The 19,827-nt window shown below is 46.1% G+C and overlaps 2 long non-coding RNA genes across 2 annotated transcripts; both read left to right on the forward strand.

The window, feature by feature from the left end:
* Nucleotides 1-367: 367 nt before the first annotated feature.
* Nucleotides 368-2,648, forward strand: LOC133735401 (uncharacterized). Its single transcript, XR_009858984.1, has 3 exons — nucleotides 368-764; nucleotides 1,230-1,290; nucleotides 2,410-2,648. It is a non-coding gene; the product is annotated as an uncharacterized LOC133735401 (long non-coding RNA).
* Nucleotides 2,649-7,027: 4,379 nt separating this feature from the next.
* Nucleotides 7,028-9,308, forward strand: LOC133735209 (uncharacterized). The gene is made up of 3 exons (XR_009858840.1): nucleotides 7,028-7,424; nucleotides 7,890-7,950; nucleotides 9,070-9,308. It is a non-coding gene; the product is annotated as an uncharacterized LOC133735209 (long non-coding RNA).
* The last annotated feature ends 10,519 nt before the right edge of the window (nucleotides 9,309-19,827 follow it).

Here is a 19,827-nt window from a genome sequence, read left to right on the forward strand (position 1 = left end):
GTGACGGCCTTGTTTGCAAGGTTTGCAAGCGGGAGATTTCGCTAGCTGTAACATCCCGTATCTTGATTCACCGGTTTACTAATCATTAGGACGGTAAACGACATTTACTATCACTTTTATTGTCGTTTCAGTACTTTTAGGTGGCCCTAAAAGTTGACTTTTTATTCGGGTCAAAATTTGAGAAAATGTTCTTCATGAAAGTTGTAGAGGACGTTAAACCGAGCGCGTGCATATGTAGTACGTAAAAATCGGAGCTCGTATGCAAAAGTTATAAGCGAAATAATAAAGTTACTGTTCATTGGTAGTTAGTATATATTTGAAATTTTTTTACTATGGCCGGTAACTCTTTTCTCTCTCCCCCTTTCCCCCCGTTTTCTTCTTCCTCTCCCCGAGCTGTCGCTCTCTCTTTCTCTCCTCTGCAACTCCGGTTGCTTTCTCTTTCCGGCCACCAAAAAGCGTGAAACCGGTGGCTACGGACTCGTCTCGACTTCCTCTTGGCGCTGGCGGTGGTGGCTCATGGCGGCTTGGCCAGAAAACGATGCATCAAGCCTTAGAAGTTTACTGTAGCAGTTTGAGTCAACGCCGATTTCTTCCTATTCCGGCCACCTCCGACGACGAACCATAATCATTTGGAAGCGGCTTGCGATGTAGATGATGCTCCCCAAATATTTTGCAACGATTTGCAGTGTAGAGGAAGAATCGACGATTGGAAGATTACGGTCACTATTCACAGTTTGAGTTCAAGCTTCTCCTTAATTGTTGAGGTACTTCCGCTCATTTTCTAACTTAGTTACAGTTGAAAGAATTATTGGGTCCGTTGAGTAGGTGCTGCTGCCAAAGTTTGGTGGCCATCGGAGCTGGTGGCGGTGGCGGCGGCGCCGCCACTGTGGGCGGCGGTAGCGGCGGCTAGGGTAGCTTTTTAATTTCAATTTCTGGCTAGTTGAATTCTATAATTATCATAGAGATTGTATGTGAAGTTTGGTAATTTTTGGAGGAGTTTGGAATTATTTGTGAATTTCCGAAGTTTGAAGTTTTGTGATTGAATTGTGGGAAATCCGGCCGTCGGATTTCCTTCGTTTTCGTTGTGGGATATATAAATTGAGGAATTGGTGTTGTGGAAGAGATTTGGGTTGAATTTGAGAAGTAATGGAGATAGGGATTTTCGGGTTTCGTTTAGGTTCGTAATTATTTTATCGGATTGTCGTTTACGGAAATATAATTGTGTACAGGGCAATGCCGCGAGCTACGGTTAAATGAAGGAACTCGTTTGCGTGGTCGCCCAATAGTACTGTGAGTGGACTTTTGTTTTTAAGTAAATGATGCATGCATTTATTTTGAAATTATTGGTTTATTTAATTATCATTTTATTTATTGAGCATGATATTTTGTCTTGGATTATAATTTGACATTGATTTTTCATGAGTTTCGGATATGAACTTATTATGTTTGGATTTGGATTTATGAGTTGTTTTTGAGAATATGAATTGATTTTCAGAAATTGATTATAATTATTATTTGAAATTCTGATATTGTGATTTTCAATGAATTCTTTTCCGAGGTGATTTCCGGAATTTCATATTTATTTTTCAGTCACCGATTTGAGATCTCCGAAAGATTTTCGAAATGAGATTTCGATGGAATTATTTCTTGTTTGTTTATCGACTTTCGGTTTTGGCATTGGGAATGCCTCGATGATGATTTCGGAATTGGTTTTGTTTCGAATCATGATGATACTCTTGGCGTGTGGGACACGTCGTTGGAAATTCTTTTACGAGAGATGGGGGAAGCCTTATGTATTTTGGATTTACTGGATTTTCGGTTATGTTTCCCTGTGCCATACTGAGGGGTGATTTTATCATGCTAGCATTGATTTTCCGCCTTTGTGGCGCGGTGATGGGATCACCGTAGCCCTTCCGCCTTTGTGGCGCAGGTTACTGTCTCTGTGACAGTAATTCTGTAGCCCAGTATCCTATCGCTACACTTAGTGGCGTAAGGGTATATTACGGGAGTTATGGGAGTTCTTTAGCCTGGGAGGCTATCACCCAATCAAGCCTGAGTGGCTTATTCGTATGGCTATCATCTTCCCCTACTTGTACTATTTTTGACTAGCGGGGACTAGTCTGAGTTTCCTTAACCAGCGGGGCTGGACTTATATTTTCGAGTATTGAAATTTCAATCTTTTACTCTGTTGTTGTGACTAGCGGGGCTAGTCGGTTTTCTGGAGTTCAACGTTTTTCAGATTATTTTCTTAAGTGTTTTATAAAGGTTGCATGCATCCGGATTTTATATATATCGAAAAATGTGGGAAAGTATGAAATACATTTGGTTTTAATTTGTTTATTTTTGTCCACTCACGCTAACGTGTTTTTCAATACTTTTCCCCTGGGCCCTTCGGTTTCAAATGCCCAGTTTGCAGGCGAAATTAGTTGAGGTCGGGCGTACATGGAGTCGAGGCATAGCCAACAGCATTGCTTCCGCGTACTCATTCTATTTCTGTTTTCTTTGTTACTTAGTGGATTAGTATTGCTCTGATAACCTATGGGATTAATATTGTTTTTGGGTTGAGACTGATATTTGTGAAATTGGAGTTGTGATTTGGGGAGCAGATGGCTCCAGAAGATTAAGGATGGATGATTTAGAAGTGTAAATGTTTTCCTACAGGTTTTGGGTAGCCTACTTTTAGGGGAAGTTCCGCCAAATTTTTGGTAGAATCTCTTCTAAAGTGGGCCCCGCAGGGCCACTTCGGATTTCAGGGTGAAATCTGGGGCGGGTCCTGTTAGTTGGTATCAGAGCATTAGGTTGTTAGGTTCTGTAGACTCGTTTCTATTCTGTTACCTTATATGCTTGGTGTTGCCCAGTACCTCTCGAGTGATGGCCCGACTGCAGCGGTTCCCCATCGTGTACTCTTCGGTGCTGTGGTATCCATCAAGTGTGTAAGGTACAAAGCTAGTTGGTTTTCTTCTGGTGCTATGCCTCTTGTACGCCGACCTCTTAGGGATTCCGCTGCGTATTGGTCTCCTTACATATGCACCTTTCCCTGGTATTGGTAGAGTAAGGCTACTCTACAGATTCGAGTTGTGCTATGAAATGTGATTCGAGGAAATGTTATGGTTATCCCTTCCTCGATGCCGACAAGTTGTTGGGGCATGGTTAAGGTGCGAGACCGGAGTTTTATTTTGTACTTTATTGGTAGAGATGAACGACCATTGTTTTGGGCTGTCTCTGAGTATTATAACTGTTTTAGAATCTGGTTTTGGAGAATTGAAATTAGTAATAATGATGGTTCTAACCTTGAATTGAGTTTTGGAGAATGTGTTACTTGATACGATCGACTCTGTGAGCAGCATGAGGAATATTACTGGAATTCGATGGAGATTCTTTGTGAATCTCATTGTTGGAAATCATTTATAGAGAATCCACATTGGAATGTATCTCAACTGGACACCTTATGTCGGCATCATTACGCATCACTCTCCGGTAGACAACAGAGAAAATTGAAGAGATGTCCTGGGTTGTTATGTCTAGAGGCTGTGTTTTCAAGTGGCTATGGTCACTGATGTTGGTAAGTGGGAAGAGATAACAGTAAATGAGAATTTTAAATAGAATGAAATTTTTTAAAAAAATTGTCGATTTGGGTCGTTGACCTAACCAGGGTGTATGAGCATAGTTTTGCTCGGAATAAAAGAAATTGACTTTAGATACCACAACTTATAGTTTTGTCTACCTGAGTCTTGGATGGTATCGAGTAGGGAGATGAACATGAGTGGGTTTTTATAGTTATGTGTTTGAAGTTCTAGAGATTGGTAGAATGCTTAAGGTTTTATAATAGAGTTACTGTTTTGGTCGGTAAATAATTGGGAGAGTTGGAATCAACTCTTCGTACGTGATATTATGCAAATGGGTGTCCTTGGTTATCCGCTTTTGAGTGAAACAGTTACACATAAGTTTGGGGAATAGCGGTAATGACCTTGTTGGGTGTCCATAGAAATTCGAACGGAATTACTATGTGATATGGAATTTGATTCGAGTTTTGAATTATGGAGCCTTGAAGGTTGAATTGTGATAGGCTCTTGGTGGAAGTTTTGCCTGACGGATGGGTTGTGATATGATATTAGCGGTTGGTGGAATAACTTTAAGGAAATAAGTTTTCAGTTAGTTCCGGAAATATTTTAAGTCAAGGTTTGACCAGGACTCTTGTTATTTTGGGTGGAAGGTATTGTAGCATACTTTAAGTGATGTACTTTAGTGTTGATTACTTTGAGGAAATTGGATCATTATTGTGGTGGGACCACATTCGGATCCGGATATCGCTTGGTGTGCTACAAGATGTTGGACGGGTGTCCTATGATATATATAAAGGATTGTTCAGGAAAGATCTTGTGAATTGTGTTAGCTACCTTGGGGGATTGATTATTGCTTGAATCGAATATACGTAATGGATTCCTTGGGAGGAATTGAGCGAACTTTGCCACCGTGGTGACCTTTAATTGGAAATGTATAGGAAGTTGTTGGTATGAATGAAATCCGGTCACCACTTATCTAAAGGTAAGACGACTTGAACAGGAAGTAGGAGTTGAGTTGGAATAAATTGATTGGGCTTATGTTCTATCAAGGGTTCAATAGATATTTAAGTACTAATTGTTGAACTACTATGATTGAGTTATGTTATTGGATTAATTCTTGGTGAGAAGATTTGGAAAATTTTTGGTACAATTTTGGTTAGCACGGGAAAGTCATAGGGATTCTTGTTGTAGCTGAAATTTTATAAGTTAAGCGTCGATCGAGAAGCGGATTTGTGGCTATCTTATCCTCTTTTCGGTAAGGACCGTCGTCCTTTATCAGCATTGGCCTTAAGTTAAATAAGGAGAGTTGACTATATTCTAGTCCTTGCAAGTTCAACGTTGTTTGACATGACTGATTTTTGGTGATTCTTGTAACATCAGATAATGAACTTCTTTCATATCTCATTTTCTTGTCTTGAGAATTAGATTTTCGTTTCTGTGGTACGCAAAGTGTTATTTGTTTAATTAATTGACTTTGAGCTTTTCCATTTGGCCTATTATTCGACTTTCTCTCCAGGTTGTTTTGAGTAAAAGAGTTTTTACAAATTTTTGCTTAGTAGTGGATAAGACTTTTTGGTAATGCTTGAGGGTATATTTATACTTTAGAACTGTTGAGTCAACAAGGGATGCTGTGAATTTTGTGAGGATTGTTGCCTCTGACCAGATTCCAGCTTGAGGATTTTTCTTTTCAAATGTTGAATTTCTTTCCTGCTGGTCAGATTTTGGATCAGATTTGGAACAATTTCTAGTGTTGTTTGATGCATCATAGTCCATTAGAGGTATGTGTCCATTAGAGGATTTGACACATACAGAATTTAGAACTTTTCTATAATGTCATACCTGTAGTAGAATTGTTATGAGGTGATGTCGGACAGATGGTTGGAAATGTTCTACTTGGGACTGGTGGAGCAGTTATGAGAGAGAGTTTTTCTAATTATCTAAGGAAGTTATTTTATTTGAGTTTGATCAGAATTCCAATCAAGTATTTAATAATTACGGATAGTGGTGTTTTCGGTTGTGAGAATTACATTGGTATATGGATTAAGAATATCAATTGGGGCAACAGAGATCAACGAGAACGACATGGATTCAACCAGATTTTAGATCTATGACTATTAAAGAAGTGTAGCTTCGGCTAAAAACAACTTGAGTGGGATGCATCTTCTTCCGGATATGATTCGTTGAGCTGGAGTAGAGTTAGTAGTTATAATTCTTGCTTGCACTGGATTTTTGAGGATGTGGTACATGACATGGTAGTTAAGCGAGTACTAACTTGTAAGAATTATTAGCAGTTTTGATCGGAGGCATTTGTAAATAGTAAATTTCTTGTGACACATTTGATTTAGAAAAGTTTTTCCACATTATCGTATTTATAAAAGTTTTTGAGTGAGGTGTTATGTGTGTGGCCAGTAAGGTAGCTATCAAATGAGTTTTCTTAGTCGGCTCGGAACGTCATCTCAAGGCTGGACTAATGATTTTAGTCAGATATCAGAGTAGCGCAGTGGAAGTGTAGTGGCCCCATAATCTACTTGATTAAGAACTTATAGGTTCGTTTGAGGTCGACCTTTGTATGTTTGACAACTATGGGACCTTTACGTGAACGACATTCGATTAGGAACTTAAGCACAAACAAGGAAGTGCTGTCTTGTAGTAGCTAAGGAAGTGATGTCTTTTGGAATTGTTGATTAGCAGTGACCATCTTGTGGCATGGTTATCACAACGTTGTTGGTAAATGGGTTGGATTTTCACTAAGCGACTTTTGTGAGAAGGTTATGAATGCTATAATTTTAACAGGGTGATTTGTGACGTTAATACCATGTGTTATCTGAGCTAACCATTGAAATGAATTTTCTTTTACACCGGAATTCATGTACTTGCGAGTTTATGGTGCTACATGGTTTAACAAGACAAGTGAATCGATTTTGGACGTTGATAATTTTGGATTATAGGCATGTCTTCATTGCTTTTGTAGTGGGGATCATAAGAGTTTCTGTGGTTGTTGATTTGAGGTTGCGAAAAGGAAAGCTTAATCTAAGTTAGAGTGGGTAAGTTTTGAGATTGTGGTATTTTGAATCAATTGGTGTGTTCTTTCTTTCTAACCAGCATGAAATTTCGAGGGCGAAATTTTTATATGGAGGGGAGAATGTAACATCCCGTATCTTGATTCACCGGTTTACTAATCATTAGGACGGTAAACGACATTTACTATCACTTTTATTGTCGTTTCAGTACTTTTAGGTGGCCCTAAAAGTTGACTTTTTATTCGGGTCAAAATTTGAGAAAATGTTCTTCATGAAAGTTGTAGAGGACGTTAAACCGAGCGCGTGCATATGTAGTACGTAAAAATCGGAGCTCGTATGCAAAAGTTATAAGCGAAATAATAAAGTTACTGTTCATTGGTAGTTAGTATATATTTGAAATTTTTTTACTATGGCCGGTAACTCTTTTCTCTCTCCCCCTTTCCCCCCGTTTTCTTCTTCCTCTCCCCGAGCTGTCGCTCTCTCTTTCTCTCCTCTGCAACTCCGGTTGCTTTCTCTTTCCGGCCACCAAAAAGCGTGAAACCGGTGGCTACGGACTCGTCTCGACTTCCTCTTGGCGCTGGCGGTGGTGGCTCATGGCGGCTTGGCCAGAAAACGATGCATCAAGCCTTAGAAGTTTACTGTAGCAGTTTGAGTCAACGCCGATTTCTTCCTATTCCGGCCACCTCCGACGACGAACCATAATCATTTGGAAGCGGCTTGCGATGTAGATGATGCTCCCCAAATATTTTGCAACGATTTGCAGTGTAGAGGAAGAATCGACGATTGGAAGATTACGGTCACTATTCACAGTTTGAGTTCAAGCTTCTCCTTAATTGTTGAGGTACTTCCGCTCATTTTCTAACTTAGTTACAGTTGAAAGAATTATTGGGTCCGTTGAGTAGGTGCTGCTGCCAAAGTTTGGTGGCCATCGGAGCTGGTGGCGGTGGCGGCGGCGCCGCCACTGTGGGCGGCGGTAGCGGCGGCTAGGGTAGCTTTTTAATTTCAATTTCTGGCTAGTTGAATTCTATAATTATCATAGAGATTGTATGTGAAGTTTGGTAATTTTTGGAGGAGTTTGGAATTATTTGTGAATTTCCGAAGTTTGAAGTTTTGTGATTGAATTGTGGGAAATCCGGCCGTCGGATTTCCTTCGTTTTCGTTGTGGGATATATAAATTGAGGAATTGGTGTTGTGGAAGAGATTTGGGTTGAATTTGAGAAGTAATGGAGATAGGGATTTTCGGGTTTCGTTTAGGTTCGTAATTATTTTATCGGATTGTCGTTTACGGAAATATAATTGTGTACAGGGCAATGCCGCGAGCTACGGTTAAATGAAGGAACTCGTTTGCGTGGTCGCCCAATAGTACTGTGAGTGGACTTTTGTTTTTAAGTAAATGATGCATGCATTTATTTTGAAATTATTGGTTTATTTAATTATCATTTTATTTATTGAGCATGATATTTTGTCTTGGATTATAATTTGACATTGATTTTTCATGAGTTTCGGATATGAACTTATTATGTTTGGATTTGGATTTATGAGTTGTTTTTGAGAATATGAATTGATTTTCAGAAATTGATTATAATTATTATTTGAAATTCTGATATTGTGATTTTCAATGAATTCTTTTCCGAGGTGATTTCCGGAATTTCATATTTATTTTTCAGTCACCGATTTGAGATCTCCGAAAGATTTTCGAAATGAGATTTCGATGGAATTATTTCTTGTTTGTTTATCGACTTTCGGTTTTGGCATTGGGAATGCCTCGATGATGATTTCGGAATTGGTTTTGTTTCGAATCATGATGATACTCTTGGCGTGTGGGACACGTCGTTGGAAATTCTTTTACGAGAGATGGGGGAAGCCTTATGTATTTTGGATTTACTGGATTTTCGGTTATGTTTCCCTGTGCCATACTGAGGGGTGATTTTATCATGCTAGCATTGATTTTCCGCCTTTGTGGCGCGGTGATGGGATCACCGTAGCCCTTCCGCCTTTGTGGCGCAGGTTACTGTCTCTGTGACAGTAATTCTGTAGCCCAGTATCCTATCGCTACACTTAGTGGCGTAAGGGTATATTACGGGAGTTATGGGAGTTCTTTAGCCTGGGAGGCTATCACCCAATCAAGCCTGAGTGGCTTATTCGTATGGCTATCATCTTCCCCTACTTGTACTATTTTTGACTAGCGGGGACTAGTCTGCGTTTCCTTAACCAGCGGGGCTGGACTTATATTTTCGAGTATTGAAATTTCAATCTTTTACTCTGTTGTTGTGACTAGCGGGGCTAGTCGGTTTTCTGGAGTTCAACGTTTTTCAGATTATTTTCTTAAGTGTTTTATAAAGGTTGCATGCATCCGGATTTTATATATATCGAAAAATGTGGGAAAGTATGAAATACATTTGGTTTTAATTTGTTTATTTTTGTCCACTCACGCTAACGTGTTTTTCAATACTTTTCCCCTGGGCCCTTCGGTTTCAAATGCCCAGTTTGCAGGCGAAATTAGTTGAGGTCGGGCGTACATGGAGTCGAGGCATAGCCAACAGCATTGCTTCCGCGTACTCATTCTATTTCTGTTTTCTTTGTTACTTAGTGGATTAGTATTGCTCTGATAACCTATGGGATTAATATTGTTTTTGGGTTGAGACTGATATTTGTGAAATTGGAGTTGTGATTTGGGGAGCAGATGGCTCCAGAAGATTAAGGATGGATGATTTAGAAGTGTAAATGTTTTCCTACAGGTTTTGGGTAGCCTACTTTTAGGGGAAGTTCCGCCAAATTTTTGGTAGAATCTCTTCTAAAGTGGGCCCCGCAGGGCCACTTCGGATTTCAGGGTGAAATCTGGGGCGGGTCCTGTCACTAGCGGTGTTTCGCTTAGCGGAGACTACCTCGCTTGCAAGATGGAAAGGGAGAAGTTCCACTAGCGGTGTTGCGCTTAGCGGAGACTATCTCACTTGCAAGATTGTGGCGATTCCGTGTGGTTATCAATCTTTGAAGCACGAAGATCTCCTGCAGTGACGATAAGTGCCCTCGATCGCACGAAGCTTTCATCTTTGAGGTTGGTATCCTGAATCTCACTCCTGTTTTATTGGTTTTTTCGTGTGTTTGCTTGTCAGTTTCTGTACATACATGTACATTTACAAGCATAATTAGCTATAATAAGCTATGCTCATGGTACCGCTAGAGGTACTGATTCCCGCCAAAGGAATAGCCCACGTATACACAGCCAGGAGAGCTACAGCCTGAGCCTCGGATCACCCCCAGATAACTGCCGACGCGCCGTGCCAAGATAGCATCAGAAGCTCCTGAAGCTGGGAACTGAAGCACATCAATCCCACATCGAAAACAAGGAGAAGATCAGCCTCCTCCTCACCTATAAAAGGTTCTCTCCTCTCTCCTCATTAATTACGCATATTAATACTCATTTATTATTATGCTGTCTATATGCATCGACTGACTTAGGCATCAGAGAAGTGAAGATCGCCCAACGCGGTCTCCCTCTGACGCCCTGTCTTTCATTTGACAGCTAGCGAAGATCACCGAGTCTACAGAGTAGCGGTCCACCCACCGGACCAGCGTTAAACGAAGGTTCGGCTACCGCCGGACTTTGAGCATTAACATTGGCGCCGTCTGTGGGAAGCCTTGAACTAAAGGTCATCCCACCACAATTACCATGACTAACGGTAGCGGGGGAAACGCTGAAGAGCAGGCGGACCAGTCCGCCATTCCCCAACCCTCCAACCCAGCGGTAGGCGTTAACCGCGCACTATTCAACACCCCAGCCAACCCCGGCGGTAAGGCAAATCCAAGCAGCAGCCGACCACCGGGCCAGGATCTCGCCGCTCTATACGAGCTGGCACCGGCGGACCTTCACAAGGCAAACAGAGAGCGTGAAGAGGAGCGCAGAGAGAAATCTGAGGCCCAAAGGCAGGTGGCCACACTGATGTCACGGTTTGATGAACTAAAAAGGGCGCTGGGGGCAAATGCCAACCTAGCGTGGAGTGAGCAGTCACGGAGCACCGGGCGTAGTAGGCCCAACACTGGCACATTGGTATCGGGACCAATAGTACAGATGTAGGTACCGCTGGACCCACCTGAACTATTGGGGATGGGACCACCGCCCATCCCCCAACTAATGTTGGAGCAGGAGGCGGAATCACTGCCGCACACCACCCACTCGGAGGCTAGGGCGAGGACTGAAGGCAACCCGCCTGCGCCAAGGCGCAGACAGGTCCAGCGAAATATCCAGGCAGGCTCCGCCGGCAATGCAACAGCCCAAATACTGGAAAGGATGCAACAATTGGAGCAGAGATTAATTCGGGCGGAGTCGGGCGCCCCAGCGCCAACTCAAAATCCATTTTTCGCGTCCAGACCAGGGCCCTTCACCGCTGTGATTCTGCAGGCTATCAGACCAGCGTACGCAAAAACCCTAAAGATGTCACACTACAGCGGCATGTATGGCCCCTTCGTTCATATGGACACTTTCAAGAAGGTCACCAACAACAAGGGATTTGACGACGCCACCCTGTGCTACTTGTTCAGCGAAACGTTGGATGGTGAGGCAATGAACTGGTTCTTCGAGTGTCCGCAGGGATCCATTGACTCATTCCATGCACTATCACACGCCTTCCTCTCTTGGTTCGTCTTATTGTCCGCCGGACATCACAACACAAGTCAGCTGTTCAGTGTCAAGCAAGGGGCAGAAGAGTCACTGAAGGCATTCGTCACAAGATGGCGAGCGGCAGCATCTCAGTGCCGCGACCTAGACAAAACAATGGCATCGGCGGCCTTCAAGCAGGGACTCCTCAAGGGGCCATTCCTCTATCACCTCAACAACAATCATCCAAATGCGGCATATGACCACGTCATGAGTGAGGCGGTCATTCACGCCCAGGCGGAATTCATCACATATGGAGAAACCCCACCGCCACCAGCAACACCAACAAAGTCAACACAACCATCCTCCAGTCATCAGGAGACCGCTAACAAGACCCCCGCTGCACCGCCAACTGACAAGAAGAGGGAGTGGCAGCAGGGCCACCACTAGAGCAAGCGGCAGAAAGACCAACACTACAACAAGGGCAACCGCCCATCCCATGGGGATAATCGCAACAAACAAACGGAATCTTCTCAGCGGTATGCAGTGTTTACAGTCCTCACAGCCTCGTATGAGGAAATATACAATCAGTGCAAGGATCAGATCCCACCGCCACCCTCAGCAAGGTACCCAAAACCGGGAAAACCAAGAAACACCGGCAAGTGGTGTAAATACCACGAGGACAGCGGTCACAATACCAACAGCTGCAACGCTCTAAAAATGGCCATTGAGACTTTGTACCGTGACGGCAAGATGGAGCAGTTCAAGGTGCGCCAACCGCTACCTGTGATCGCCAACATTGAGACCTTGGGCCGCATCAACACCATCGACGGCGGTGCTCCAATCACTAGCATGTCTCACAGGGCAAGGAAGCGCTATGCACGCGCTAATCACCCAAAAGAAGTCTGCAACATCCGCTACGAGAGATCCGCCAAACTCCCAAAGTCAGGGTGGGAACCTATTACCTTCTCAGAGGAGGAGGAATGCGGAGTGCATCTACCCCATGATAACCCATTCTTGGTCGACGCCATTCTTGGCAGATTTTCGGTGGGGAGAATCCTGGTGGATAGCGGCTCCTCTGTCAACGTCATCTTCAGCGGTTGCTACAAACACCTCAAGCGGAACAGGAAATTACTCCAGGATCATGAGCCGCTACTCAACTTCTCCGGTGACGTCACGCAACCGCTGGGTTCTGACTACATACGGTTGACTATTGGCACTAGTCCATGTATGGCGGAGATACATACGGAGTTCATAGTCGTCGATTATTTCAGCTCGTATAACGCCATCATTGGACGGCCGGCACTCAAATGCATCATCGCCGGATACATGCTTCTCATGAAGTTCCCCACACCCAATGGCACGGGCTGTGTGAGGGGAAGTCAGCAGTTGGCACGAGAATGCTATTCAACGACTATAGCGCGATCAATGCGCCGCCATGAAATCCTGACAGTGGGAAACCAGGCACTGCCACCAAATATCTTCGAGGACCCTAGGGATGAGGAGAAGAAGTATGTAAAGAAGGAGCCAGTCAACCCAGAAACGTCGTTGAAGGTTGTCTGCATCTCGGACGAGCATCCTGAGCGGACGGTCCGCATAGACGCCCAATTGGACCCAGAGGTAGCGGCGGAACTCACTCAGTTCCTACGTGACAACGCTGCCGTCTTTGCATGGTCATACGCAGACATGCCAGGTATCTCCCCTGAAATCATTACACACAAGTTGACCATCAAACCATCCTTCTATCCCATCAAGCAGAAGCAGAGGGCCTTTGATGAAGAAAAGTACCGGGCAATAGGAGAGGAAATTGCCAAGCTCCCAGGCATTGGGTTCATCTGCCAAGTCATCTATCCCCAGTGGATTTCCAACTTGGTTATGGTCAAGAAGCCCAGCGAAAAGTGACGGATGTGTGTCGACTTCAAAAATCTTAACAAGGCATGCCCAAAGGATAGTTTCCCACTACCCCGCATTGATCAACTGGTTGATGCAACCGCCGGGCATGAGCTCCTTAGCATGATGGACGCTTTCTTCGGCTATAATCAGATCAAGATGCACCCCGCCGACCAGGAGTGCACCACTTTCACCACCGACAAGGACCCTGAGTATAAGGTGCACGTCCAGTGCCTCCAGGGAAAGTTAACCGCCCTTTCTCGATTCATCTCCAGACTCACTGATATGTGTGCCCCATTTTTCAAACTCCTCAAAACGACTCACAAGAAAGTCATCAACTGGAACCCAGAGTGTCAGGCGGCGTTCTAGGGCCTGAAGGAATACTTAGCGGCAGTCCCACTCCTCTCTGTCCCTGTACAAGGAGAAACACTGTTCATATACCTAGCGGTATCAGTGTTAGCGGTAAGCTGCGCCATTGTCCTGCGGGAGGGCCAGGATGAGCTCCCAGTGTTCTACGCCGGCAGAGGCATGAACGGAGCAGAAACAAGATATCCTCCATTGGAGCAACTAGCTCTCGCACTCATCGTTGCCGCCAGGCGCCTCCGCCAATACTTTCAGGCCCACACAATCCATGTGTTAACCAATCAACCGCTGAGGCAGGTAATGCAGAACCCTGAACATTTGGGGCGCCTCAGCAAGTGGGCCATTGAGCTCAGCGAGTTCGACATTGATTACAAACCCAGAACCGCCATGAAGGGCCAGGCGGTGGCGGACTTCATTGCTGAACTCACTGAGCGTCTGCCAGAACCTGGCGCAGATGCAGAGCCCGGAACGGAAATGGTAGCCGGTGAAGAATCAGCTCCCCTACAGTCAGACTGGAACCTGCATGTGGACGGCTCCGCTAGCGCCAAGGCCAGCGGCGCCGGAGTCATCTTAACTGGACCTGGGGGACTGAACGCGGAATACGCGTTGAAATTCAACTTCAAGGCTTCAAACAACATGGCGGAATATGAAGCACTCATCGTCGGCCTACTCCTCGCCATCGACTCAGGTGCTGACAACGTCAACATCTTCAACGACTCTCAATTAGTCGTTAACCAGATCAACGACAGCTTCCAAGCCAAGGACCAACAGTTAGCGGCATATTTGGGGTACGTCAAGACACTGCTCAAAAAATTCAAATTTCACACCATCACACAAATCCCCAGGGAAAAGAACGCCAAGGCTGATTCACTGGCGAGACTGGCAACCGCCCAGCCACATCAGAGTCCAGCGGACACAAGGGTGGAATGTCTTGACAAGCCAAGTATCACAAAAACCCTGGCGGAGATCTTCAACATTGAGGTCAATCCCAGCTGGATGGACGAGATTATCGAATATAAGCGCAACGGGACATTGCCAGAGGACAAAGTCAAGGCGCGACAGCTCAAGCGGAGAGTAACCCGCTACAACATCCAGAATGGCAAGCTTTACCGCCAGGGATTCACCCATCCCAACCTCCGTTGTCTAACCCCAGAGGAGGGAAAGGTCGTGCTAGCAGCAATACACGGCGGAGAATGTGGAAACCACTCAAGCGCCAGATCCTTGGCCAATCGCACAATGCGACAGGGCTACTTTTGGCCTACACTCGGTGACGATGCGCGGCAGGCATCGAGATCATGCCACAGATGCCAACAATATGCTGATCTCCCACATGCACCAACAGAGCCACTATCGGTCATCATCGGTCCATGGATTCACTCAACGTGGGGACTCGACTTGATGGGAAAATTCCAAACCGCCAAAGGCCAGTTCAAGTACATCATTGTTGATATCGACTACAACAGCAAGTGGATAGAGGCAGAGCCACTGACGGCAATAACTACCACCAAGGTAATTCACTTCCTCTGGAAGAACATCTACTGCCGCTATGGTGTCCCACATACAATCATTACAGACAACGACACACAGTTCAACAACAAGGAACTCATATCTTTCACCGCCAACCTTGGCACCAAAATGAGTTTTGCATCTGTCGCTCACCCCCAAACCAACGGCCAAGTCAAAGCAGCAAACAAGATAATCAAGAAGCTGCTGAAAAAGAAGCTCGACACCGCCAAGGGTTTGTGGGCGGAGAAGCTTCCAGAAGTTCTATGGGCCATCAGGACAACTCCAACTTCCGCCACTGGCGAAACCCTTTTTTGTATGATGTTCGGAACAAAGGGTGTCATACCTATTGAGGTAACTCAACCTACCGCTAGGGTCGAAGGCTACTGCCCAGAGACCAACAGCGGCGGCGTCAACCTAGACAAGGACCTCCTAGAGGAAAAACGACACAAGGCCCATTTGCACAACCTGCAAAACAAGCAGCGGGTATCGCGTTTCTACAACGCCAGGGTCAAAACCCGGAACCTCCAATTGGGGGACTGGGTAATGAAGGAAGTCATTCCACCGCCAATAAAATTCCGCCCAACTTAGGAAGGTCCATACAAAATTGTGGAAGTCGTTAGTCCAGGCACCTTCTCCTTAATGGACAAGGATGGCGTCACAACGACCCACCCTTGGAATACCGAACACCTTCGGTATTACTACAAATAGTCATGCCGCTACCCAGGAGCATCTTGACTTAGATAAATTTTTGTTCAATATTTAGCTAAGGGAAGCTACCCAACGGGTACTACCCCACTTTTGTAAACGCTGATCAGTCAGCTATCAATGAAACGAGGAATTATTCAAACCATTTTTACCAAGTCTAGCACTGAGGGCAACTGGCAACGCCACCAATCGTCAGCGGACCACGTCCGCTACATTGTGCACTTGGACCAATCTTAATTCCTTTAATGTTTCATTGATTGGCAAAAGAAAACTCTAAGTCAAAACCCTAGCGGTACAAGCATATCATGACAAACACCAAATTTCAAAACTTCATTCCATATAAAGGGCTGGGACTCTCCACCCAAAAGTGTTCATTACAAAAAAAAAAAAAAAAAAAAAAAAAAAATTTACGCCTCAGCGGCTACAAAAAAAAAAAAAAAAAAGTTCAACATCCGTCAGGGGTTGGCCTCAGCATCTTCACCTTCGGCATACGGCGGCGGGTGTGCGCGGCTTGTTTGGTCAGACCCTCGGGTAGTGGGACTTGGAGTCTCTATTGTACCATCCGCCCGAGTATGAGCCACCAAGAAACCAGCACGGGACACCTCCGACTGGGTAGGAGGAGTCCGCTGGGAACCATCCGCCGGGCGTGCGCCACTCTCTCCGCTTCCCGAGCGAGCGCCTTCAGCTTGGGCGGGGACCACACCCTTCGCCGGCGGGGCATTATGCGCTGGCGGGACGTTGGGCTGGGACGCCTTCACCTAGTCGATAGCGCCCTTCTGTTTCAGCATCTCCACATTGGCTAGGGCCCCAGCCTTCGCCGCCTCAGTCATTGCATTTTTGTAATCCGCCGACTGTTTGAATGCCTCAACAGCGGCTCCCTTCAGCTCTCAGGCGGGCGACCTCACCCTCTAGTTTCTTCACCTCGGCTAGTCTGGCGGCGGACTCCCGTTGCAAGATATCAATCTTCTTATCCTTGGCGGCTACCCGTTCCTGCAGCAGGGACAGGTCTTGCTCCAGCTTGGAGACATGATCATTCCGCTCCAAGTCCCGCTTGACGGCCACCGCCAGCATGCCGCGAGCATCTGCGGCATCACAATCCGCCTTTGTCAGGCGCCGTTCCACCTCCGCCAGCCTGTCCCTCGCCTCCGCTAGCTTTCTCTGAAGACCCTGGACCTCCTCCCTGAGCTCCCGCTCAACCCGGGGCTGCTTCGACGCCGCCAGGAACATTTCGTGCAGCCCAACCGACAAGTGACCGAAGGATGAGCTAAAAGGCGACTGGTCAATGGCCGTTGGGGGCGAAATCCCCGCTAGGCCGCCAAACCCCAACCGCTCGCAGAGGTGGTAAAGAAATTCCCGCTCACCGTCGGTCATGAACTATGCTTACGCGGCGAACGAATCCAGGTCGCTCGCGGGCGCCTCTCTCTCCTCGACCACGGGAGCCTTGGGCGGAGCTTGTCGAGCCTTCTTCTGCTGGCGGGCCCCGATGGTCTCCACATCGTCCCCCTCTTCCTCATCAGCGGAGTCATTTGGCCACCGCCTTCGCAGAAGCACCCTTGTATTTCCAGCAGCAGGCCTCAACCCCTTCGGTGGCTGCTCCAACCCGGCGCGGTGACAGTCTCCGCCGGTTGCGCGATGGTAGCAAACCCCTTTTTCCCGCCGTCCACATTGGCCCCCCCTGAACGACGGGCAGGCCGTCACCACCAAGATGGGAGTGGTGTGGCATAGGTAGCACCACTGGAACCTCGGACGGGCTCAGCGTCAGCGTTTCCGGGTTCACGACCGTCTGTTGAGCCACCAGCCCGGAGGCATACATGGTCTCCAGGAAGTTATCAATCTCAGCACGGTCCATAGCCTTGTCAAAAGCGTCGCGGCTCGCTTTGTTACCTGGCGGAGTTTCTAAAAAAAAAAAAAAAAAACAAGCCAGTCAGCCTGGGACAGTCTGGTCAAAGGTACAGTGTGGCGGAGATTTCTTACCAACGGCGCGGGTCAGTCGTTGATCGACCAGCTGTTTGGACCCAAAATGAACATTTTGGCCTGACAAGGCATGTGTTGGAGAAATTGAGCCAATGTCAGTGGCTCAAGCTATATATTGTCGACAAGTTCGAAATATATATTTAGAGGCTAAATAAAGCCTATTATGGAAGAATGGAAGCATGTAAACATGAAAAGTCAACTTTAGCACATTTTCCTACTTCGGCTAGGAGAAACCGAGCTAAACAAGGAAGGAGGGGCGGCCGCCTGACCAAATGAACTTGAAATGAGCTGAAACTCTGCAGATCCATTCTAGACAGCCCAAGGATCATTTCTTATGAAGAGTGCAAGAGCTTTTTTTGAGTGGAAGGCCTTCAAACAATCAGCCCAATTTTCTACAGAAGCAAAACTGGAAAACTGGACCTGTAAGAGGTCCAGCAGCATTTTCGGCCCAACCACATGGAATAAAAATCTGAAACTTTGTCAGGATGATCTACACTCATAGTGAAACATTTCATATGAAGAAGTCGAAGGCATATAATGACGTCTTGTTGGAGAAATAATTGAAGGAATAAAGGGGCAGAAACTGACCTAAAACCAGCTCAATATTCACATGTTCATGTTTCCTACCCACATGAAGAAAGCTAGATGCTTTTCTCTTTTTCCTTGGATATATTTTTCTTCTACAATCTCTTTAATAGATCATCACCACTTCCATGTTGCTGCACCTTCATGCTTTGCTTTCATTCCATCTTTTCTCTATCTTTTCCATATTTTACAAGTGAACTTAGATCTACTTTCATTATTTTTCTTCCACTCATCATTTCACTCTTCTTTTTCTTCCCTATATAAACACATTCTCCTCTCATTCTAAAACACCCATTCACATACAACAACAACATCTCTAAGATGATCTAAGTTCTCTCTAGAGCAAACCTCTCTAAGAGCAACTCCTCTCCTTCTCTTTCTCTTAGCGGTGATCACACTCCTAGTCCTAGTCTTCTCAGAAGCCGACTTTCAGTGCCACCAAACCCTCTGTCAACATGCTTCGGTCCTAGTCTCCTCGGGAGCCGACGGTAGTGCCGCGACCACAACGGTTACAGAACCAGCCAAGCAAGGGTAACGCCCTAGCAACCCAGCCAAGCTAAAGTCACGCTTTAGCAAGTTCTCCTCACTTCCCGGTGGTTCTCGCTCTGCTCGATCTACAACATTGAGTATCGATTTGGTGATTTTCAAGAAGCTCAGCAAAGTCCTCGCCACGAGGCACAAAGAATCCCACGACGAGGTTGGTGCTCTCCTCGTCTACAATCGCTCGACAGAAGTCAGGTCAAGGGACACCCCCGACGACCGCACCCGAACGGTGCTGGCACGCCCGCGCAAGAAAAGAGACTGTTGACTAGCTGCAGCAAAATTGGAGCCAAACACCAGCAACTCCCAACTGGTAAGAAGGCGAAAGTCCAGCAAGTTGCGATTCCGCCAACAGCCTTTGATACGTGCCACGCGACACTCTTCTTCACGAGTCAGGTTATAGCGCAAGCCCGCTGCACAAACAAAAACAATAATCGTTAGTAGCGTACAAGGCTATGCATAAGAAAAACCGCCAGCTATGTTCAGCGGAGACCGGCAAACAACCTCGGATAGACTGAAACTCCGACTTAATCCTAAACGTCGACTCCCCCTCGTTGGACCCAGCTTGGTATTCCCACCCTGCCATAGCAACGCAGAAGGTCCCCCGCCAGTAGGACATGGAATCCCTCAGGTTCTCGATCAGCTTGGGCGCCCCCTGGCGGCGGCTCAAATTCACTTGCCTTCTGCAACCTTGGCGTCTCACATACACCAGCTCGTAGAAATGCAACACTTCCGCCACAGTTGGCCCCTCACAACCGGACAGCCACCATAGTGAGTTCATCACCAACATTAACCGCCACATGTTGGGACAAATTTTCCCAAAAGCAAGGCCAAACTCGCACACCAAGATTTGACGATTTGGCACCAGCGGGAGTGTCACTCCTTGGAGGAATATCGCCTTGTGCACGGCGGCAAACCCCTCTGGAAGAATTGATGCCTTCTCGTCCACCGTCTGCGGACGCAGCTTCACCGCACCTGGCAACCGGAACATCCGCTTCACCCGGTTGACGGCGGCAATATTCATCCGCCCTCCTGCCTCATCAATAGGGGTGCCGTCCTGGAGGACCCACGCTGACTCAGCATCCTC

This window comes from Rosa rugosa, chromosome 3, assembly GCF_958449725.1.
Source record: "Rosa rugosa chromosome 3, drRosRugo1.1, whole genome shotgun sequence".
NCBI classification, from domain to species: Eukaryota; Viridiplantae; Streptophyta; class Magnoliopsida; order Rosales; family Rosaceae; genus Rosa; species Rosa rugosa.